Consider the following 24,020-nt stretch of genomic DNA (forward strand, 5'->3'; position numbering starts at 1 on the left):
CGAGTCACAAGGACTAATGAACAAGGACAAATGGTTCACACAACGAGTCACAATGACTAATGAACAAGAACAAATGGCTTACACAACGAGTCACATGGACTAATGAACAAGGACAAATGGTTCACACAACGAAACACAAGGACTAATGAACAAGAACAAATGGCTCACACAACGAGTCACATGGACTAATGAACAAGGACAAATTGTTTACACAACGAGTCGCAATGACTAATGAACAAGGACAAATGGTTCACACAACGAGTCACAAGGACTAATGAACAAGGAAAAATGGTTCACACAACAAGTCACAATAACAAGGACAAAAGGTTTACACAACGAGTCACAAGGACTAACAAACAAGGACAAATGGTTTAAACAACGAGTCAAAAGGACTAAAAAACAAGGACAAATGGTTCACACAACGAGTCTCAAGGACTAATGAACAAGGACTAATGAACAAGGACAAATGGTTGACACAACGAGTCACAAGGACAAATGGTTAACATAACGAGTTACAAGGACTAATGAACAAGGACATATAGTTTACACAACGAGTCACAAGGACTAATGAACAAGGACAAATGATTTACACAATGAGTCCTTGTTACAAATGGTTTAAACAACGAGTCACAAGGACAAATGAACCAAATGGTTCGTACAACGAGTCAGAAGGACTAATGAACAAGAAAAAATGGTTCACACAACAAGTCACAATAACAAGGACAATTGTTTACACAAATGAGTCATAAGGACTAATAAACAAGGATAAATGGTTTAAACAATGAGTCACAAGGACTAAAGAACAAGGACAAATGGTTCATACAACGAGTCACAAGGACTAATGAACAAGGACAAATGGTTCACACAACGAGTCACAAGGACAAATGGTTAACATAACGAGTTACAAGAACTAATGAACAAGGAGGACAAATGGTTCACACAACGAGTCACAAGGACTAATGAACAAGGACATATAGTTTACACAACGAGTCACAAGGACTAATGAACATGGACAAATAGTTTACACAACGAGTGACAAGGACTAATGAACAACGCTAAATGGTTCACACAACGAGTCACAAGGACTAATGAACAAGAACAAATGGCTCACACAACGAGTCACATGGACAAAAGAACAAGGACAAATTGTTTACACAACGAGTCGCAATGACTAATGAACAAGGACAAATGGTTCACACAACGAGTCACAAGGACTAATGAACAAGGAATAATGGTTCACACAACAAGTCACAATAACAAGGACGAATGGTTTACACAACGAGTCATAAGGACTAATAAACTAGGACAAATGGTTTAAACAACGAGTAACAAGGGCTAAAGAACAAGGACAAATGGTTCACACAACGAGTCGCAAGGACTAATGAGCAAAGAAAAATGGTTCACACAATAAGTCACAATAACAAGGACAAAAGCTTTACACAACGAGTCACAAGGACTAATAAACAAGGACAAATGGTTTAAACAACGAGTCAAAAGGACTAAAGAACAAGGACAAATGGTTCCAACAACGAGTCTCAAGGACTAATGAACAAGGACTAATGAACAAGGACAAATGGTTCACACAACGAGTCACAAGGACAAATGGTTAACATAACGAGTTACAAGGACTAATGAACAAGGACATATAGTTTACACAACGAGTCATAAGGACTAATGAACAAGGACAAATGATTTACACAATGAGTCCTTGTTACAAATGGTTTAAACAACGAGTCACAAGGACAAATGAACCAAATGGTTCATACAACGAGTCATAAGGACTAATGAACAAGAAAAAATGGTTCACACAACAAGTCACAATAACAAGGACAATTGTTTACACAACGAGTCATAAGGACTAATAAACAAGGATAAATGGTTTAAACAATGAGTCACAAGGACTAGAGAACAAGGACAAATGGTTCACACAACCAGTCACAAGGACTAATGAACAAGGACAAATGGTTCACACAACGAGTCACAAGGACAATCGGTTAACATAACGAGTTACAAGGATTAATGAACAAGGACAAATGGTTCACACAATGAGTCACAAGGACTAATGAACAAGGACATATAGTTTACAAACCGAATCACAAGGACTAATGAACAAGGACAAATGACTCACACAACGAGTCACAAGGACTAATGAACAAGGAAAAACGGTTCACACAACAAGTCACAATAACAAGGACAAATGGTTCACACAACGAGTCAGAAGGACTAATAAACAAGGACAAATGGGTTAAACAACGATTCACAGACTAAAGAACAAGGACAAATGATTCACACAATGAGTCACAAGGACTAATGAACAAGGACAAATAGTTTACACAACGAGTCACAAGGACTAATGAACAAGTACAAAGGAATGCTTCACACAACAAGTCACAATAACAAGGACAAATGGTTCACACAACGAGTCAGAAGGACTAATAAACAAGGACAAATGGTTCACACAACGAGTCACAAGGACTAATGAACAAGGACATATAGTTTACAAACCGAATCACAAGGACTAATGAACAAGGACAAATAGTTTACAAAACGAGTGACAAGGACTAATGAACAAGGCTAAATGGTTTAAACAATGAGCCACAAGGACTAAAGAACAAGGACAAATGGTTCACACAAGGAGTCTCAAGGACTAATGAACAAGGACAAATGGTTCACACAACGAGTCACAAGGACTAATGAACAAGGACAAATGATTTACACAATGAGTCCTTGTTACTAATGGTTTAAACAACAAGTTACAAGGACTAATGAACAAAGACAAATGGTTCACACAACGAGTCACATGGACTAATGAACAAGGACAAATGGTTAACATAACGAGTCACAAAGACAAATGGCTAACATAACGAGTCACAAGGACTAATGAACAAGGACAAATGGTTCACACAACGAGTCACAATGACTCAACAAGAACAAATGGCTTACACAACGAGTCACATGGACTAATGAACAAGGACAAATGGTTCACACAACAAAACACAAGGACTAATGAACAAGAACAAATTGCTCACACAACGAGTCACATGGACTAATGAACAAGGACAAATTTTTTACACAACGAGTCGCAATGACTAATGAACAAGGACAAATGGTTCACACAACGAGTCACAAGGACTAATAAACAAGGAAAAATGGTTCACACAACAAGTCACAATAACAAGGACAAAAGGTTTACACAACGAGTCACAAGGACTAATAAACAAGGACAAATTGTTTAAACAACGAGTCAAAAGGACTAAAGAACAAGGACAAATGGTTCACACAACGAGTCGCAAGGACTAATGAACAAGGACTAATGAACAAGGACAAATGGTTCACACAACGACTCACAAGGACAAATGGTTAACATAACGAGTTACAAGGACTAATGAACAAGGACATATAGTTTACACAACGAGTCACAAGGACTAATGAACAAGGACAAATGATTTACACAATGAGTCCTTGTTACAAATGGTTTAAACAACGAGTCACAAGGACAAATGAACCAAATGGTTCGTACAACGAGTCAGAAGGACTAATGAATAAGAAAAAATGGTTCACACAACAAGTCACAATAACAAGGACAATGGTTTACACAACGAGTCATAACGACAAATAAACAAGGATAAATGGTTTAAACAATGAGTCACAAGGACTAAAGAACAAGGACAAATGGTTCATACAACGAGTCACAAGGACTAATGAACAAGGACAAATGGTTTACACAACGAGTCACAAGGACAAATGGTTAACATAACGAGTTACAAGGACTAATGAACAAGGAGGACAAATGGTTCACACAACGAGTCATAAGGACTAATGAACAAGGACATATAGTTTACACAACGAGTCACAAGGACTAATGAACAAGGACAAATGGTTCACACAACGAGTCACAAGGAATAATGAACAAGGAAAATTGGTTCACACAACAAGTCACAATAACAAGGACAAATGGTTTACACAAGGACTAATAAACAAGGAGAAATGGTTTAAAAAACGAGTCACAAGGACTAAAGAACATGGACAAATGGTTCACACAACGAGTCACAAGGACTAATGAACAAGGACAAATAGTCTACACAACGAGTCACAAGGACTAAAGAACAAGGACAAATGGTTAACACAATAAGTCACAAGGACAAATGGTTAACATAACGAGTTACAAGGACTAATGAACAAGGACAAATGGTTAACACAACGAGTCACAAGGGCTAATGAACAAGGACATATAGTTTACACAACGAGTCACAAGGACTAATGAACAAGGACAAATAGTTTACACAACGAGTGACAAGGACTAATGAACAAGGCTAAATGGTTCACACAACGAGTCACAAGGACTAATGAACAAGAACAAATGGCTCACACAACGAGTCACATGGACTAATAAACAAGGACAAATGGCTCACACAACGAGTCACATGGACTAATGAACAAGGACAAATTGTTTACACAACGAGTCGCAATGACTAATGAACAAGGACAAATGGTTCACACAACGAGTCACAAGGACTAATGAACAAGGAATAATGATTCACACAACAAGTCACTATAACAAGGACAAATGGTTTACACAACGAGTCATAAGGACTAATAAACTAGGACAAATGGTTTAAACAACGAGTCACAAGGGCTAAAGAACAAGGACAAATGGTTCACACAACGAGTCGCAAGGACTAATGAGCAAAGAAAAATGGTTCACACAATAAGTCACAATAACAAGGACAAAAGGTTTACACAACGAATCACAAGGACTAATAAACAAGGACAAATGGTTTAAACAACGAGTCAAAAGGACTAAAGAACAAGGACAAATGGTTCACACAACGAGTCTCAAGGACTAAAGAACAAGGACTGATGAACAAGGACAAATGGTTCACACAACGAGTCACAAGGACAAATGGTTAACATAACAAGTTACAAGGACTAATGAACAAGGACATATAGTTTACACAACGAGTCACAAGGACTAATGAACAAGGACAAATGATTTACACAATGAGTCCTTAATACAAATGGTTTAAACAACGAGTAACAAGGACAAATGAACCAAATGGTTCATACAACGAGTCAGAAGGACTAATGAACAAGAAAAAATGGTTCACACAACAAGTCACAATAACAAGGACAATGGTTTACACAACGAGTCATAAGGACTAATAAACAAGGATAAATGGTTTAAACAATGAGTCAAGAGGACTAGAGAATAAGGACAAATGGTTCACACAACCAGTCACAAGGACTAATGAACAAGGACAAATGGTTCACACAACGAGTCACAAGGACAATCGGTTAACATAACGAGTTACAAGGATTAATGAACAAGGACAAATGGTTCACATAATGAGTCACAAGGACTAATGAACAAGGACAAATGGTTAACACAATAAGTCACAAGGACAAATGGTTAACATAACGAGTTACAAGGACTAATGAACAAGGACAAATGGTTCACACAACGAGTCACAAGGGCTAATGAACAAGGACATATAGTTTACACAACGAGTCACAAGGACTAATGAACAAGGACAAATGATTTACACAATGAGTCCTTGTTACAAATGGTTTAAACAACGAGTCACAAGGACAAATGAACCAAATGGTTCATACAACGAGTCAGAAGGACTAATGAACAAGAAAAAATGGTTCACACAACAAGTCACAATAACAAGGACAATGGTTTACACAACGAGTCATGAGGACTAATAAACAAGGATAAATGGTTTAAACAATGAGTCAAGAGGACTAGAGAACAAGGACAAATGGTTCACACAACCAGTCACAAAGACTAATGAACAAGGACAAATGGTTCACACAACGAGTCACAAGGACAATCGGTTAACATAACGAGTTACAAGGATTAATGAACAAGGACAAATGGTTCACATAATGAGTCACAATGACTAATGAACAAGGACAAATGGTTAACACAATAAGTCACAAGGACAAATGGTTAACATAACGAGTTACAAGGACTAATGAACAAGGACAAATGGTTCACACAACGAGTCACAAGGGCTAATGAACAAGGACATATAGTTTACACAACGAGTCACAAGGACTAATGAACATGGACAAATAGTTTACACAACGAGTGACAAGGACTAATGAACAAGGCTAAATGGTTCACACAACGAGTCACAAGGACTAATGAACAAGAACAAATGGCTCACACAACGAGTCACATGGACTAATAAACAAGGACAAATGGCTCACACAACGAGTCACATGGACTAATGAACAAGGACAAATTGTTTACACAACGAGTCGCAATGACTAATGAACAAGGACAAATGGTTCACACAACGAGTCACAAGGACTAATGAACAAGGAATAATGATTCACACAACAAGTCACTATAACAAGGACAAATGGTTTACACAACGAGTCATAAGGACTAATAAACTAGGACAAATGGTTTAAACAACGAGTCACAAGGGCTAAAGAACAAGGACAAATGGTTCACACAACGAGTCGCAAGGACTAATGAGCAAAGAAAAATGGTTCACACATAATGTCACAATAACAAGGACAAAAGGTTTACACAACGAGTCACAAGGACTAATAAACAAGGACAAATGGTTTAAACAACGAGTCAAAAGGACTAAAGAACAAGGACAAATGGTTCACACAACGAGTCTCAAGGACTAAAGAACAAGGACTGATGAACAAGGACAAATGGTTCACACAACGAGTCACAAGGACAAATGGTTAACATAACAAGTTACAAGGACGAATGAACAAGGACATATAGTTTACACAACGAGTCACAAGGACTAATGAACAAGGACAAATGATTTACACAATGAGTCCTTGTTACAAATGGTTCAAACAACGAGTCACAAGGACAAGTGAACCAAATGGTTCATACAACGAGTCAGAAGGACTAATGAACAAGAAAAAATGGTTCACACAACAAGTCACAATAACAAGGACAATGGTTTACACAACGAGTCATAAGGACTAATAAACAAGGATAAATGGTTTAAACAATGAGTCACAAGGACTAGAGAACAAGGACAAATGGTTCACACAACCAGTCACAAGGACTAATGAACAAGGACAAATGGTTCACAAAACGAGTCACAAGGACAATCGGTTAACATAACGAGTTACAAGGATTAATGAACAAGGACAAATGGTTCACATAATGAGTCACAAGGACTAATGAACAAGGACATATAGTTTACAAACCGAATCACAAGGACTAATGAACAAGGACAAATGACTCACACAACGAGTCACAAGGACTAATGAATGGAATAAAACTCTAAGGACACGAAAATGGACAGAAAAACAAGCTTAAAACCGTGACTCAAATGCTAAGGATCGAGTGAATTGGATATGAAATAAACCAAGCACAAAGCCAAGGTTTAAGACTATGAGCTTGTTCAAGCACCTAGCAAAGAACTCACTCAACCCCTAGCACTAAGCATAGGAGGATCTTCTAGCACAAAGCAAAGAATTTAAGAGGAAAAACTAGGTTTTCACTTGTATTAATGTTCATTCAAATCTGAAGTTCTCAAGTGTTTAGCTCAGATTGATAATCAATGAAGTGTTGGATTGTGGTAATCGTGAGCGTGAAAATAATTGCGAATTGATGATATTTATCTGGATGGATGTGAATGACGTGTTGATAGTGCTATTATGTCTAGTGATATGCGGTTATGTGATCCCGAAGCCATGCTAGTATAGTATTGTGATAGTAATCAGAAACACTATTGAATTGCTTGTTTCTAGTCATAGCAATCGTGATTTAGATGTAAGGAGTAGATCGAGATGCGAAGGGATTCTATGGGATAGATGTTTACGTAAGTACAAAGTGTGAGATTTAAGTTGGGATGGGTTAGTATACATAGTATGTTCATAAGAGCTTGTAACATATTAAAGAATGACCTAGTGCTGAAACTCGTTTTGTTTGATTTTACTCTTTAATTGACCTTACTGCCATTTCTTTTCTGTTTATTGCCTATGGATGAAGATTTTATGATAGATATCCTCGTGAGTTAGTGTTCATTTGGCGTTGGTTTCATGCTTATAGGATATATGGATTAGGAGTAATAAATATTTTAGTGGGCTGTGGTCAGGAAGTTCCTGTGCAGTGATGTTTCGACCAACGATTTTGTAAAAATCCTCATTTAAATTGTATTAATAATTTTTGTATAATTCCAACTCCATCGTTCAGAAGATTCGCATATGTTTTCAAATTGATAAGCCACGAAAATTCTTGATGTCTCTATATTAAATGGTAAGTTTTGCAAACTGACCCAAGTTTCGGACCAATTCTTTGTCACATACTTGTTTGGACCAACTGAGTTGTAGAATCCTTTAAAAATTGAATTCTTGAGCTTTGGACCTCATTCTTTTTCTCACGAATTATTAACTCTCTGTATGTTATAAAAAGTAATATAACTCAAGTTTTCGTTGAACGGTTATTTATTCGTGATTTTTTTGGAAGTTACAACGTGAATCGTAACTTTTAAAATGTGAATGCTATGTTGAGTTTTCATGCAGTTGTTCGATTATTTCATGAGCCTTATTAATGTGAAATTATAGTGTCCTTATATGATGATAGTAGCACACATATTCATTGGTTATGTATCTTAACTAGTGATAAAAAAAATTAAAGTTTAGTTTATAACATTGTTGGCATGATAGTATGAGTGAAATTGAATAGCTTAATTTGATTCTTAATCGAGGGTGAAATATTTTATACGAGTCCAGTTGTTTGCATATTTTATGCTTGGCATGTTATAATATCTCTGGTGTGTTCATCATATTTGTATAGTGGTCGGATATATATAAATATAAAACTATATTGTCATATCTTGGTAAAGTTGGTGGCGTTAAATGTTAACTTGATTGTTCTAATATACTCGCATGAATATTTATAATAATTATGTTCAAATGTTTACACATGGATGGTAGTAATGAGTATGTCTAAATGTTCACACATGTAGGATGTCATCGGAGTTCTAATGTCTTTCATGTGAGTCTGTGTGCCTATAGTTATACTTATTACTTTCATTGCATTAATTTATTTGATTGAATCTAAACTTATGATATGATAATAAAATAGTGTTGTTGCTCCTTATTGGATATGTTCATAGTTGTATTGTCATGAAATGCTAAGGTGATTGTTGCAATTGTCACGATATTTGAAATATAGTTTGATATAGTTACGATATAGTTACGATATTTGAAATATATTCTCGAACCGTCGCTATGAATTATAATGAGATAACCCTTTGATGATTCACATGTTATGCGTATGTTTAAATGATAGTCGTTATAGTTACGTTTAATTGAGCCGCGAGTTGCCTATTTGTTCAAAAACGTGCAAACCAGAGAACTTGTTCACCTTGCTAATCTTTTGTCATAGATAATGTTTTACAAGTTATATGATGGTATATGTACATGTTTAAGTTGTTTATGCGATATCTTTTATTTTCTTTGGAAATGAATTATCTTGAGTTGATGGATACAATTGAATGGTATGGTTGCTAAAATGTTAAACATATGTGTGATATGGAAGTAATTTTGTTGTTATTGTGAATCATATAACCATTAATACTCAATTGTAATTTCAGTTGTTTGACTTCTACATTATTAAGTTAATTACTCATGACGACACGATCGATGGTTCCGTAAGGAGTTTAACAGGAATTTTATAATGTGCCTCCGATCTAAACTAATAATCTTCTTATATTGACTATATGGTTAGACTCTTGTCTAGTTCTTATGACGTGATAAATCGTTTTAAAATTTAACATGTGATTGAGTTGGTACTTATACTTTTGTGTGACCATGCAACCCGTGATAAATAGATCTGTAATAAAGAGGTAAAATTTTGATTGAACACAGTTAATTTGTAGTTACTTGCTTTACATCATGGTACGAATCGTATGCTTTGCTGAGACGTCACCAGGGAATGTATACTATCTAAAAGGTCTCCGATTAAATGCTGTAGTCGTGTTAGCCGTGAATATAACTGAGTAAAGAAGTGCAACTAAAATCCTGATGTTGAGGTAATAGTCGTTCATTAGTAAAGATAGGACTTAAATGAATAAGATGAACCTGTAAATTACGAAATATGAGTCGACATCTAAGCTTGTATTGTTTGAAGGAATTGAGTTAAGTTTATCTGATTTTGAGTCAAATGGATTCTATGGACGGCTCTGTTATAAGATTTATGTTAAGAAAGTTATTCACCGTCCAGTATGAAAGTAAAAGTTTTGAAAATGAAGTTAAATTTTGTCGTGTGAGTATAAATTCGGAATGAGATTTCCAGCCAGTGTCTGGTTGTATGGTTTCATGATATTTCCAAGTCTGGGGGAATGAAGCTAGAACGGAGTCACAAATAGTGGGTTAATTTAGTCATGTTGTTCGTTCATGTAGTGAATTAGTGGGTTGTGGTTAGTTACGAATGTCAAAACGGGAAATGTAATGTTGTGATTTAAGTGAGTTGTGTGTTAACATGGTATGTTGATATTAGCATGATATGTAATGAATATTTGTAAAATTGGTGTAGTTAAATACATTTAATCTTTTATGTCATGGTGTTGGGTGCAGTTTAAATATATTTAACACCAAGAATGAAATTTTATGTATGATAGTATTGTATGTTAACTTTCCAATATCGCTGTTTACTCGCTTGACTGACTCGACCAATAAGCTTGTAAAATTTGCCAATCAATGTGCATTCGTCATTCGACCAATATTTCTTGAAAAATATGCTATTTGACATGAACCATATGTGAGCACCTAAGCATCTTCATCTTTGTAACCTGAGTAGTAATGTATAAATTAGATTGACAAGCAAATGTTATTGCATGTATTGATTGATATGAAGAGTGTTTAGATTAATACTGAAATGTCTTAAGTTATTCAACATGGCTTTTGCTCCGATCCGTGGCGATGTGCTGTAGCAGCAGTAACTGTAGCTTCCTTGAGAGAGCTTGTATATTGATTGTCTTTAGTAGGGATTAGTTAACTTGAACGTGAGTTGTGAATCTTTTATCCTCTTTCAGTTGTTAGCAGTAGTTTGACAACTGGTCAACATATATCGGTAATGATTGGCTGACTAGAGTTTGACATTACTGTCGTGCGACGGTGGTGATCAGTTGACCCCCTAGGTCATACCTATAGGGCAACACTCTTAATTGATTATTTAATTAATCGTATAATGTTACGAGTTAATTAAATTACTTGAAAATTGACGGACGATTTTGGAAGTAAAATTTACGTATCAAATTGAAATGTGATTAAATGAGATACGGTCTGAGTAATCAAATTGTATAATTACTCGGATGAAATTATTGTTTATAGAAACAATTGAATTTGAATGAATTATTATAAATACAAACTGTTGTGATTTATAATCGGTAAAATATTTTGGTACAAGTAATTATGAAATTACTAAGTCGTTTTTGTATATGACATATTTTTATCAATACGTTGATTTTTAATATGTTAAAAATACATAACATATGACATGTGACATATGACATGTTACATATTGATTGGCAAATTGACAAAAATAATATGGACTCCATATTATAATTGTGCCGAAATAAGGGAGGGGTTTTAGACTAATATTGTGTTGTTTAATTTATTAGTAAACACAATGATTACCTACTATTTAGCCTTGCAAGCCTATTATGTATTATAAAGAACAACACTTGCATGCATTGGCTCCCCTAAAAAGCCCCCTTCCACCCGGTTTTTGAGAAGAGAAAACCATCATGGTTTTTCATCTAATTAACCTAATAACATACAAAATGTTGTAGATCATTCATTCATTCACTTACTCATCCAAAAATTAATTCTAGAGAGAAAAATAATTCTCCTCTTCTTCTCTCCATAAAACCGAAAATATTAAGTGTGTTGTAATATTTTTGGGTCATTTTTCTACTAGATTAATATTATACTAGTTCATGTAATATTAATTAAATTAAGGGTAAGCTTTGGGTATTAATCCTAAGGAGAGATCCTACACTTGGATCTTGGTTCTTCCATCATAGAAAAGCACAAGAACAAAAGAAAAGGAGATTTCTTTTGTGCCCATAAAACCGAAATCACCAATGTAAGAACATGATTTCTCCTCTATTTTATCATTTGTTTGCATGCATAAAATCCATATTTAATTTTATGACAAATTAATTTATAACATATATGAGTATGTTTATGTATAAAGATCTACATTTCCTTCAGCAATGACTAATGAACAAGGACAAATGGTTCTCACAACGAGTCACAAGGACTAATGTACAAGGAATAATGGTACACACAACAAGTCACAATAACAAGGACAAATGGTTTACACAACGAGTCATAAGAACTAATAAACTAGGACAAATGGTTTAAACAACGAGTCACAAGGGCTAAAGAACAAGGAAAAATGGTTCACACAACGAGTCGCAAGGACTAATGAGCAAAGAAAAATGGTTCACACAATAAGTCACAATAACAAGGACAAAAGGTTTACACAATGAGTCACAAGGACTAATAAACAAGGACAAATGGTTTAAACAACGAGTCGAAAGGACTAAAGAACAAGGACAAATGGTTCACACAATGAGTCTCAAGGACTAATGAACAAGGACAAATGGTTCACACAACGAGTCACAAGGACAAATGGTTAACATAACGAGTTACAAGGACTAATGAACAAGGACATATAGTTTACACAACGAGTCACAAGGACTAATGAACAAGGACAAATGATTTACACAATGAGTCCTTGTTACAAATGGTTTAAACAACGAGTCACAAGGATAAATGAACCAAATGGTTCACACAACGAGTCACAAGGACTAATGAACAAGAAAAAATGGTTCACACAACAAGTCACAATAACAAGGACAATGGTTTACACAACGAGTCATAAGGACAAATAAACAAGGATAAATGGTTTAAAGAACGAGTCACAAGGACTAAAGAACAAGGACAAATGGTTCATACAACGAGTCACAAGGACTAATGAATAAGGACAAATGGTTCACACAACGAGTCACAAGGACAAATGGTTAACATAACGAGTTACAAGGACTAATGAACAAGGAGGACAAATGGTTCACACAACAAGTCACAAGGACTAATGAACAAGGACATATAGTTTACACAACAAGTCACAAGGACTAATGAACAGGGACAAATGGTTCACACAACGAGTCACAAGGAATAATGAACAAGGAAAATTGGTTCACACAACAAGTCACAATAACAAGGACAAATGGTTTACACAACGAGTCACAAGGACTAATAAATAAGGAGAAATGGTTTAAATAACGTGATGTAAAACTGTACGAACAAACGTGATTAAACAGTGCGACAGACTGTTCGTTCTCAGGATAGGATAAATTCGTGTATGTTTGTAGATGTAATGGGTAAATTGGCAGCGGAATTGTGTTTGTTGTACTGTATATTTCGTGAATTTGGATGTAACCTGGATAGTATGGTGAATCTCGCTCTCCGCCTCGCAAGGTACGAACTCGAAACACTCACAAACAACCTCGCAAGGAAGATTAAAGACTAAACTCGCAAGCCTAATCAAAACAAAGTTCACAATGGAAACTTCTATTAAAATTCTGAATCTCACGTGTTGAACAATGTCATACACGGTCCTTATTTATACTTCTACTTAGCTTGACTAATAAGCTATCTTTCCTAATTCTACTCGATGTCAGAAATCCGACTCGAGATCTAATTCCTTAGCTTGCTCCTCAAGCTATCTACTCCTTCCCTAAACTAACTAGGAAAGTTATTAAACTAATAATAATTAAAATACAATCAGATTTAGGGTATTCTAATTAAACTAGGATTAGGAAATAACAAGTTTTCCTAACTTGACTAGAATTAGGATATAAGCTAACCTTTCCTAATCTTATTCGAAATTAAATAAGCTAAACTAATTCCACACGATTTAGGAAACTAAGATAATCCTATTTGAACACAAAATACTTATTACCTAATATAATTAAACTAGGATATGACTCCTTTTGGTAAGAAGTCTCGACATCACTACCTTGGATGCCAAGTAAACACGTGAATTTGCCTGAATCATACTTGAGCATTCTGAACAGTCCTGTCGAGTGTTCAATAATTATCATTTCGACAGAATCCTTTCCAATACTTCGTTTTACACATTGCTCCTGCATCATTCTCCCTTTCTTCAAAAAAATAATCGACCCGATTTTTGGACCATCGGCCTCCCGGATCAAATATGAACCATCTCATCTTAATCATGATAGTAGTGATTCTTATGCAGCTTATATGACTCTTTCTTTTGTTCTTAAACCTAGTCCCCTTGAACCATCGGTTTTTGTGTCTTCTTCTTTTGTAGATTTTAAACAATCTTTGCTTGTGCCTTCCACCCCACCTCCCTCCTTGCACAAAACCAGAATATTCGAAATAGGTGCTAGTAAAACCACCGTGATCAGCTCCCACATGAACCAAATTCAACAACAAACAGTATTGACAACCCCCACCGTAGAGTTTCTTGTCAATGGATTCATCGAGTGGTGAACGATAAGTTTTCCTACCACGAAAATTTGAGCAATCGTTGACCTGTAGTAATTCCTTACTCGAAATCAGATTAGCAACGCTTGTTTCTCCCTTGGACAGATTTGGATTATAAACCAGGCCCTCTTCAACCTCTGGCTCGTCTTCTTTAATAGCAACATCAAAAGACTCGATCTTTTCTTGTCTAATCGGATCAGCTTGGTTTTCTTCCTCTTCTTCATTGACTACTTCGAATGACTTCGGATCTGGTTCAATCTTTATCTCTTCTTCCTTCGATCCACAAGATTGATTAAGTTCACGCTCCCACTTCTCGTATTTGGATGATAGCTTATCAATTCTCCTTGTTATGTCCTCCCATAACAATTCTTCCTCATATTCCTCCAACATCTTCAATGCTTGCACGAGTTTTTTTGAGACATGGTAGCGCTGGTAACAAACGATAAAAAATCCTAGGACCGTCTTGGATTTAAGGAAATCAAGAGCCGAAGCTTTGATACCAATTTGATGTAAAACAGTATGGAAAAACGAGAATGAACAGATCGTTGAACTGTTCGTTTGAGTTTTTTAATTCTGTGATTGTGTATGTCGTGATAATTAGTAAATTTGCAGCGGAAATTGATTTGTTTGGACTGAATATTTCGTGATTAAGGATGTAACCGGATAGTATGGTGAATTCCTAGTCCTAACCTCGCAAGGTGTCAAACGCAGATTCACGCAATCAACCTCGCAAGGAAGATCTAAAGATTAAGCTCGCAAACCTAATCAGAATAATGCTCACAAATGTAAACAATTTTATTGCTGGAAATTCGATGGTGTTTCTCTGATCATACACGGCCTAATATACTCCTAAACGAGGTCACAATTCGACCCAAACCCTAGCTTGGAAATTAAGCTATCTTTCCCTTTCCTAAACTAACTAGGAAAATTATTCCCCTTTCCTAAACTAACTAGGAAAGTAATTAAAATCCTAAAAACTAGAATACAATCAGATTTAGGGTATTCTAATTTGACTAGGATTAGGAAAATCTAGCTTTCCGAACTTTATTAGAAATAGTAATTAACTAACTTATTATTCCTACACGATTTAGGAAACCGTGTATCCTAATCACCCTAGGAGCCGTGATATGCAGCCCTAGAGCCGTGTTATGCAGCTCCCATGCCTTCCCATTTTAGCATCAACACATTACTCGATCCAAGCTCAAATCCTTTTACTAGTTGAGTTACATTTCGACTAATAAGGATTTCATTTGCTTGTTCCGAACATGCTCCTGCATCATAACGAGTCACAAGGACTAAAGAACAAGGACAAATGGTTCATACAACGAGTCACAAGGACTAATGAATAAGGACAAATGGTTCACACAACGAGTCACAAGGACAAATGGTTAACATAACGAGTTACAAGGAATAATGAACAAGGAGGACAAATGGTTCACACAACAAGTCACAAGGACTAATGAACAAGGACATATAGTTTACACAACAAGTCACAAGGACTAATGAACAGGGACAAATGGTTCACACAACGAGTCACAAGAAATAATGAACAAGGAAAATTGGTTCACACAACAAGTCACAATAACAAGGACAAATCGTTTACACAACGAGTCACAAGGACTAATAAACAAGGAGAACTGGTTTAAATAACGAGTCACAAGGACTAAAGAACAAGGACAAATGGTTCACACAACGAGTCACAAGGACTAATGAACAAGGACAAATAGTCTACACAACGAGTCACAAGGACTAATGAACAAGGACAAATGGTTCACACAACAAGTCAAAATAACAAGGACAAATGGTTTACACAATGAGTCACAAGGACTAATAAACAAGGAGAAATGGTTTAAACAACGAGTCAAAAGGACTAAAGAACAAGGGCAAATGGTTCACACAACGAGTCACAAGGACTAACGAACAAGGACAAATAGTTTAAACAACGAGTCACAAGGACTAATGAACAAGGACAAATGGTTAACACAATAAGTCACAAGGACAAATGGTTAACATAACGAGTTACAAGGACTAATGAACAAGGACAAATGGTTCACACAACGAGTCACAAGGGCTAATGAACAAGGACATATAGTTTACACAACGAGTCACAAGGACTAATGAACAAGGACAAATAGTTTACACAACGAGTGACAAGGACTAATAAACAAGGCTAAATGGGTCACACAATGATTCACAAGGACTAATGAACAAGAACAAATGGCTCACACAACGAGTCACATTGACTAATAAACAAGGACAAATGGCTCACACAACGAGTCACATGGACTAATGAACAAGGACAAATTGTTTACACAACGAGTCGCAATGACTAATGAACAAGGACAAATGGTTCACACAACGAGTCACAAGGACTAATGTACAAGGAATAATGGTTCACACAACAAGTCACAATAACAAGGATAAATGGTTTACACAACGAGTCATAAGGACTAATAAACTAGGACAAATGGTTTAAACAACGAGTCACAAGGGCTAAAGAACAAGGAAAAATGGTTCACACAACGAGTCGCAAGGACTAATGAGCAAAGAAAAATGGTTCACACAATAAGTCACAATAACAAGGACAAAAGGTTTACACAATGAGTCACAAGGTCTAATAAACAAGGACAAATGGTTTAAACAACGAGTCAAAAGGACTAAAGAACAAGGACAAATGGTTCACACAACGAGTCTCAAGGACTAATGAACAAGGACTAATGAACAAGGACAAATGGTTCACACAACGAGTCACAAGGACAAATGGTTAACATAACGAGTTACAAGGACTAATGAACAAGGACATATAGTTTACACAACGAGTCACAAGGACTAATGAACAAGAAAAAATGGTTCACACAATAAGTCACAATAACAAGGACAAAAGGTTTACACAACGAGTCACAAGGACTAATAAACAAGGACAAATGGTTTAAACAACGAGTCAAAAGGACTAAAGAACAAGGACAAATGGTTCCAACAACGAGTCTCAAGGACTAATGAACAAGGACTAATGAACAAGGACAAATGGTTCACACAACGAGTCACAAGGACAAATGGTTAACATAACGAGTTACAAGGACTAATGAACAAGGACATATAGTTTACACAACGAGTCACAAGGACTAATGAACAAGGACAAATGATTTACACAATGAGTCCTTGTTACAAATGGTTTAAACAACGAGTCACAAAGACAAATGAACCAAATGGTCCACACAACGAGTCAGAAGGACTAATGAACAAGAAAAAATGGTTCACACAACAAGTCACAATAACAAGGACAATGGTTTACACAACGAGTCATAAGGACTAATAAACAAGGATAAATGGTTTAAACAACGAGTCACAAGGACTAAAGAACAAGGACAAATGGTTCATACAACGAGTCACAAGGACTAATGAACAAGGACAAATGGTTCACAGAACGAGTCACAAGGACAAATGGTTAACATAACGAGTTACAAGGACTAATGAACAAGGAGGACAAATGGTTCACACAACGAGTCACAAGAACTAATGAACAAGGACATATAGTTTACACAACGAGTCACAAGGACTAATGAACAGGGACAAATGGTTCACACAACGAGTCACAAGGAATAATGAACAAGGAAAATTGGTTCACACAACAAGTCACAATAACAAGGACAAATGGTTTACACAACGAGTTACAAGGACTAATAAACAAGAAGAAATGGTTTAAATAACGAGTCAATAGGACTAAAGAACAACGACAAATGGTTCACACAACGAGTCACAAGGACTAATGAACAAGGACAAATAGTCTACACAACGACTCACAAGGACTAATGAACAAGGACAAATGGTTCACACAACAAGTCAAAATAACAAGGACAAATGGTTTACACAATGAGTCACAAGGACTAATAAACAAGGACAATTGGTTTAAACAACGAGTCAAAAGGACTAAAGAACAAGGGCAAATGGTTCACACAACGAGTCACAAGGACTAACGAACAAGGACAAATAGTTTAAACAACGAGTCACAAGGATTAATGAACAAGGACAAATGGTTAACACAATAAGTCACAAGGACAAATGGTTAACATAACGAGTTACAAGGACTAATGAACAAGGACAAATGGTTCACAGAACGAGTCACAAGGGCTAATGAACAAGGACATAGAGTTTACACAACGAGTCACAAGGACTAATGAACAAGGACAAATAGTTTACACAACGAGTGACAAGGACTAATGAACAAGGCTGAATGGTTCATACAACGAGTCACAAGGACTAATGAACAAGAACAAATGGCTCACACAACGAGTCACATTGACTAATAAACAAGGACAAATGGCTCACACAACGAGTCACATGGACTAATGAACAAGGACAAATTGTTTACACAACGAGTCGCAATGACTAATGAACAAGGACAAATGGTTCTCACAACGAGTCACAAGGACTAATGTACAAGAAATAATGGTACACACAACAAGTCACAATAACAAGGACAGATGGTTTACACAACGAGTCATAAGAACTAATAAACTAGGACAAATGGTTTAAACAACGAGTCACAAGGGCTAAAGAACAAGGAAAAATGGTTCACACAACGAGTCGCAAAAACTAATGAGCAAAGAAAAATGGTTCACACAATAAGTCACAATAACAAGGACAAAAGGTTTACACAATGAGTCACAAGGACTAATAAACAAGGACAAATGGTTTAAACAACGAGTCAGAAGGACTAAAGAACAAGGACAAATGGTTCACACAATGAGTCTCAAGGACTAATGAACAAGGACTAATGAACAAGGACAAATGGTTCACACAACGAGTCACAAGGACAAATGGTTAACATAACGAGTTACAAGGACTAATGAACAAGGACATATAGTTTACACAACGAGTCACAAGGACTAATGAACAAGGACAAATGATTTACACAATGAGTCCTTGATACAAATGGTTTAAACAACGAGTCACAAGGATAAATGAACCAAATGGTTCACACAACGAGTCACAAGGACTAATGAACAAGAAAAAATGGTTCACACAATAAGTCACAATAACAAGGACAAAAGGTTTACACAACGAGTCACAAGGACTAATAAACAAGGACAAATGGTTTAAACAACGAGTTAAAAGGACTAAAGAACAAGGACAAATGGTTCACACAACGAGTCTCAAGGACTAATGAACAAGGACTAATGAACAAGGACAAATGGTTCACACAACGAGTCACAAGGACAAATGGTTAACATAACGAGTTACAAGGACTAATGAACAAGGACATAGAGTTTACACAACGAGTCACAAGGACTAATGAACAAGGATAAATGATTTACACAATGAGTCCTTGTTACAAATGGTTTAAACAACGAGTCACAAGGACAAATGAACCAAATGGTTCACACAACGAGTCAGAAGGACTAATGAACAAGAAAAAATGGTTCACACAACAAGTCACAATAACAAGGACAATGGTTTACACAACGAGTCATAAGGACTAATAAACAAGGATAAATGGTTTAAACAACGAGTCACAAGGACTAAAAAACACGGACAAATGGTTCATACAACGAGTCACAAGGACTAATGAACAAGGACAAATGGTTCACACAACGAGTCACAAGGACAAAGGGTTAACCTAACGAGTTACAAGGACTAATGAACAAGGAGGACAAATGGTTCACACAACGAGTCACAAGGACTAATGAACAAGGACATATAGTTTACACAACAAGTCACAAGGACTAATGAACAGGGATAAATGGTTCACACAACGAGTCGCAATGACTAATGAACAAGGACAAATGGTTCACACAACGAGTCACAAGGACTAATGTACAAGGAATAATGATTCACACAACAAGTCACAATAACAAGGACAAATGGTTTACACAACGAGTCATAAGGACTTATAAACTAGGACAAATGGTTTAAACAACGAGTCACAAGGGCTAAAGAACAAGGAAAAATGGTTCACACAACGAGTCGCAAGGACTAATGAGCAAAGAAAAATGGTTCACACAATAAGTCACAATAACAAGGACAAAAGGTTTACACAATGAGTCACAAGGACTAATAAAAAAGGACAAATGGTTTAAACAACGAGTCAAAAGGACTAAAGAACAAGGACAAATGGTTCACACAACGAGTCTCAAGGACTAATGAACAAGGACTAATGAACAAGGACAAATGGTTCACACAACGAGTCACAAGGACAAATGGTTAACATAACGAGTTACAAGGACTAATGAACAAGGACATATAGTTTACACAACGAGTCACAAGGACTAATGAACAAGAAAAAATGGTTCACACAATAAGTCACAATAACAAGGACAAAAGGTTTACACAACGAGTCACAAGGACTAATAAACAAGGACAAATGGTTTAAACAACGAGTCACAAGGACTAACGAACAAGGACAAATAGTTTAAACAACGAGTCACAAGGATTAATGAACAAGGACAAATGGTTAACACAATAAGTCACAAGGACAAATTGTTAACATACTGAGTTACAAGGACAAATGAACAAGGACAAATGGTTCACACAACGAGTCACAAGGGCTAATGAACAAGGACATATAGTTTACACAACGAGTCACAAGGACTAATGAACAAGGACAAATAGTTTACACAACGAGTGACAAGGACTAATGAACAAGGTTGAACGGTTCATACAACGAGTCACAAGAACTAATGAACAAGAACAAATGGCTCACACAACGAGTCACATTGACTAATAAACAAGGACAAATGGCTCACACAACGAGTCACATGGACTAATGAACAAGGACAAATTGTTTACACAACGAGTCGCAATGACTAATGAACAAGGACAAATGGTTCTCACAACGAGTCACAAGGACTAATGTACAAGGAATAATGGTACACACAACAAGTCACAATAACAAGGACAGATGGTTTACACAACGAGTCATAAGAACTAATAAACTAGGACAAATGGTTTAAACAACGAGTCACAAGGGCTAAAGAACAAGGAAAAATGGTTCACACAACGAGTCGCAAGGACTAATGAGCAAAGAAAAATGGTTCACACAACAAGTCACAATAACAAGGACAAAAGGTTTACACAATGAGTCACAAGGACTAATAAACAAGGACAAATGGTTTAAACAACGAGTCAAAAGGACTAAAGAACAAGGACAAATGGTTCACACAATGAGTCTCAAGGACTAATGAACAAGGACAAATGGTTCACACAACGAGTCACAAGGACAAATGGTTAACATAACGAGTTACAAGGACTAATGAACAAGGACATATAGTTTACACAACGAGTCACAAGGACTAATGAACAAGGATAAATGATTTACACAATGAGTCCTTGTTACAAATGGTTTAAAGAACGAGTCACAAGGATAAATGAACCAAATGGTTCACACAACGAGTCACAAGGACTAATGAACAAGAAAAAATGGTTCACACAATAAGTCACAATAACAAGGACAAAAGGTTTACACAACGAGTCACAAGGACTAATAAACAAGGACAAATGGTTTAAACAACGAGTCAAAAGGACTAAAGAACAAGGACAAATGGTTCACACAACGAGTCTGAAGGACTAATGAACAAGGACTAATGAACAAGGACAAATGGTTCACACAACGAGTCACAAGGACAAATGGTTAACATAACGAGTTACAAGGACTAATGAACAAGGACATATAGTTTACACAACGAGTCACAAGGACTAATGAACAAGGACAAATGATTTACACAATGAGTCCTTGTTACAAATGGTTTAAACAACGAGTCACAAGGACAAATGAACCAAATGGTTCACACAACGAGTCACAAGGACTAATGAACAAGAAAAAATGGTTCACACAACAAGTCACAATAACAAGGACAATGGTTTACACAACGAGTCATAAGAACTAATAAACTAGGACAAATGGTTTAAACAACGAGTCACAAGGGCTAAAGAACAAGGAAAAATGGTTCACACAACGAGTCGCAAGGACTAATGAGCAAAGAAAAATGGTTCACACAATAAGTCACAATAACAAGGACAAAAGGTTTACACAATGAGTCACAAGGACTAATAAACAAGGACAAATGGTTAAAACAACGAGTCAGAAGGACTAAAGAACAAGGACAAATGGTTCACACAATGAGTCTCAAGGACTAATGAACAAGGACTAATGAACAAGGACAAATGGTTCACACAACGAGTCACAAGGACAAATGGTTAACATAACGAGTTACAAGGACTAATGAACAAGGACATATAGTTTACACAACGAGTCACAAGGACTAATGAACAAGGACAAATGATTTACACAATGAGTCCTTGATACAAATGGTTTAAACAACGAGTCACAAGGATAAATGAACCAAATGGTTCACACAACGAGTCACAAGGACTAATGAACAAGAAAAAATGGTTCACACAATAAGTCACAATAACAAGGACAAAAGGTTTACACAACGAGTCACAAGGACTAATAAACAAGGACAAATGGTTTAAACAACGAGTTAAAAGGACTAAAGAACAAGGACAAATGGTTCACACAACGAGTCTCAAGGACTAATGAACAAGGACTAATGAACAAGGACAAATGGTTCACACAACGAGTCACAAGGACAAATGGTTAACATAACGAGTTACAAGGACTAATGAACAAGGACATAGAGTTTACACAACGAGTCACAAGGACTAATGAACAAGGATAAATGATTTACACAATGAGTCCTTGTTACAAATGGTTTAAACAACGAGTCACAAGGACAAATGAACCAAATGGTTCACACAACGAGTCAGAAGGACTAATGAACAAGAAAAAATGGTTCACACAACAAGTCACAATAACAAGGACAATGGTTTACACAACGAGTCATAAGGACTAATAAACAAGGATAAATGGTTTAAACAACGAGTCACAAGGACTAAAAAACACGGACAAATGGTCATACAACGAGTCACAAGGACTAATGAACAAGGACAAATGGTTCACACAACGAGTCACAAGGACAAAGGGTTAACCTAACGAGTTACAAGGACTAATGAACAAGGAGGACAAATGGTTCACACAACGAGTCACAAGGACTAATGAACAAGGACATATAGTTTACACAACAAGTCACAAGGACTAATGAACAGGGACAAATGGTTCACACAACGAGTCGCAATGACTAATGAACAAGGACAAATGGTTCACACAACGAGTCACAAGGACTAATGTACAAGGAATAATGATTCACACAACAAGTCACAATAACAAGGACAAATGGTTTACACAACGAGTCATAAGGACTTATAAACTAGGACAAATGGTTTAAACAACGAGTCACAAGGGCTAAAGAACAAGGAAAAATGGTTCACACAACGAGTCGCAAGGACTAATGAGCAAAGAAAAATGGTTCACACAATAAGTCACAATAACAAGGACAAAAGGTTTACACAATGAGTCACAAGGACTAATAAAAAAGGACAAATGGTTTAAACAACGAGTCAAAAGGACTAAAGAACAAGGACAAATGGTTCACACAACG

Source organism: Silene latifolia, chromosome 11 (genome assembly GCF_048544455.1).
Source record: "Silene latifolia isolate original U9 population chromosome 11, ASM4854445v1, whole genome shotgun sequence".
In the NCBI taxonomy this organism is placed as follows: Eukaryota; Viridiplantae; Streptophyta; class Magnoliopsida; order Caryophyllales; family Caryophyllaceae; genus Silene; species Silene latifolia.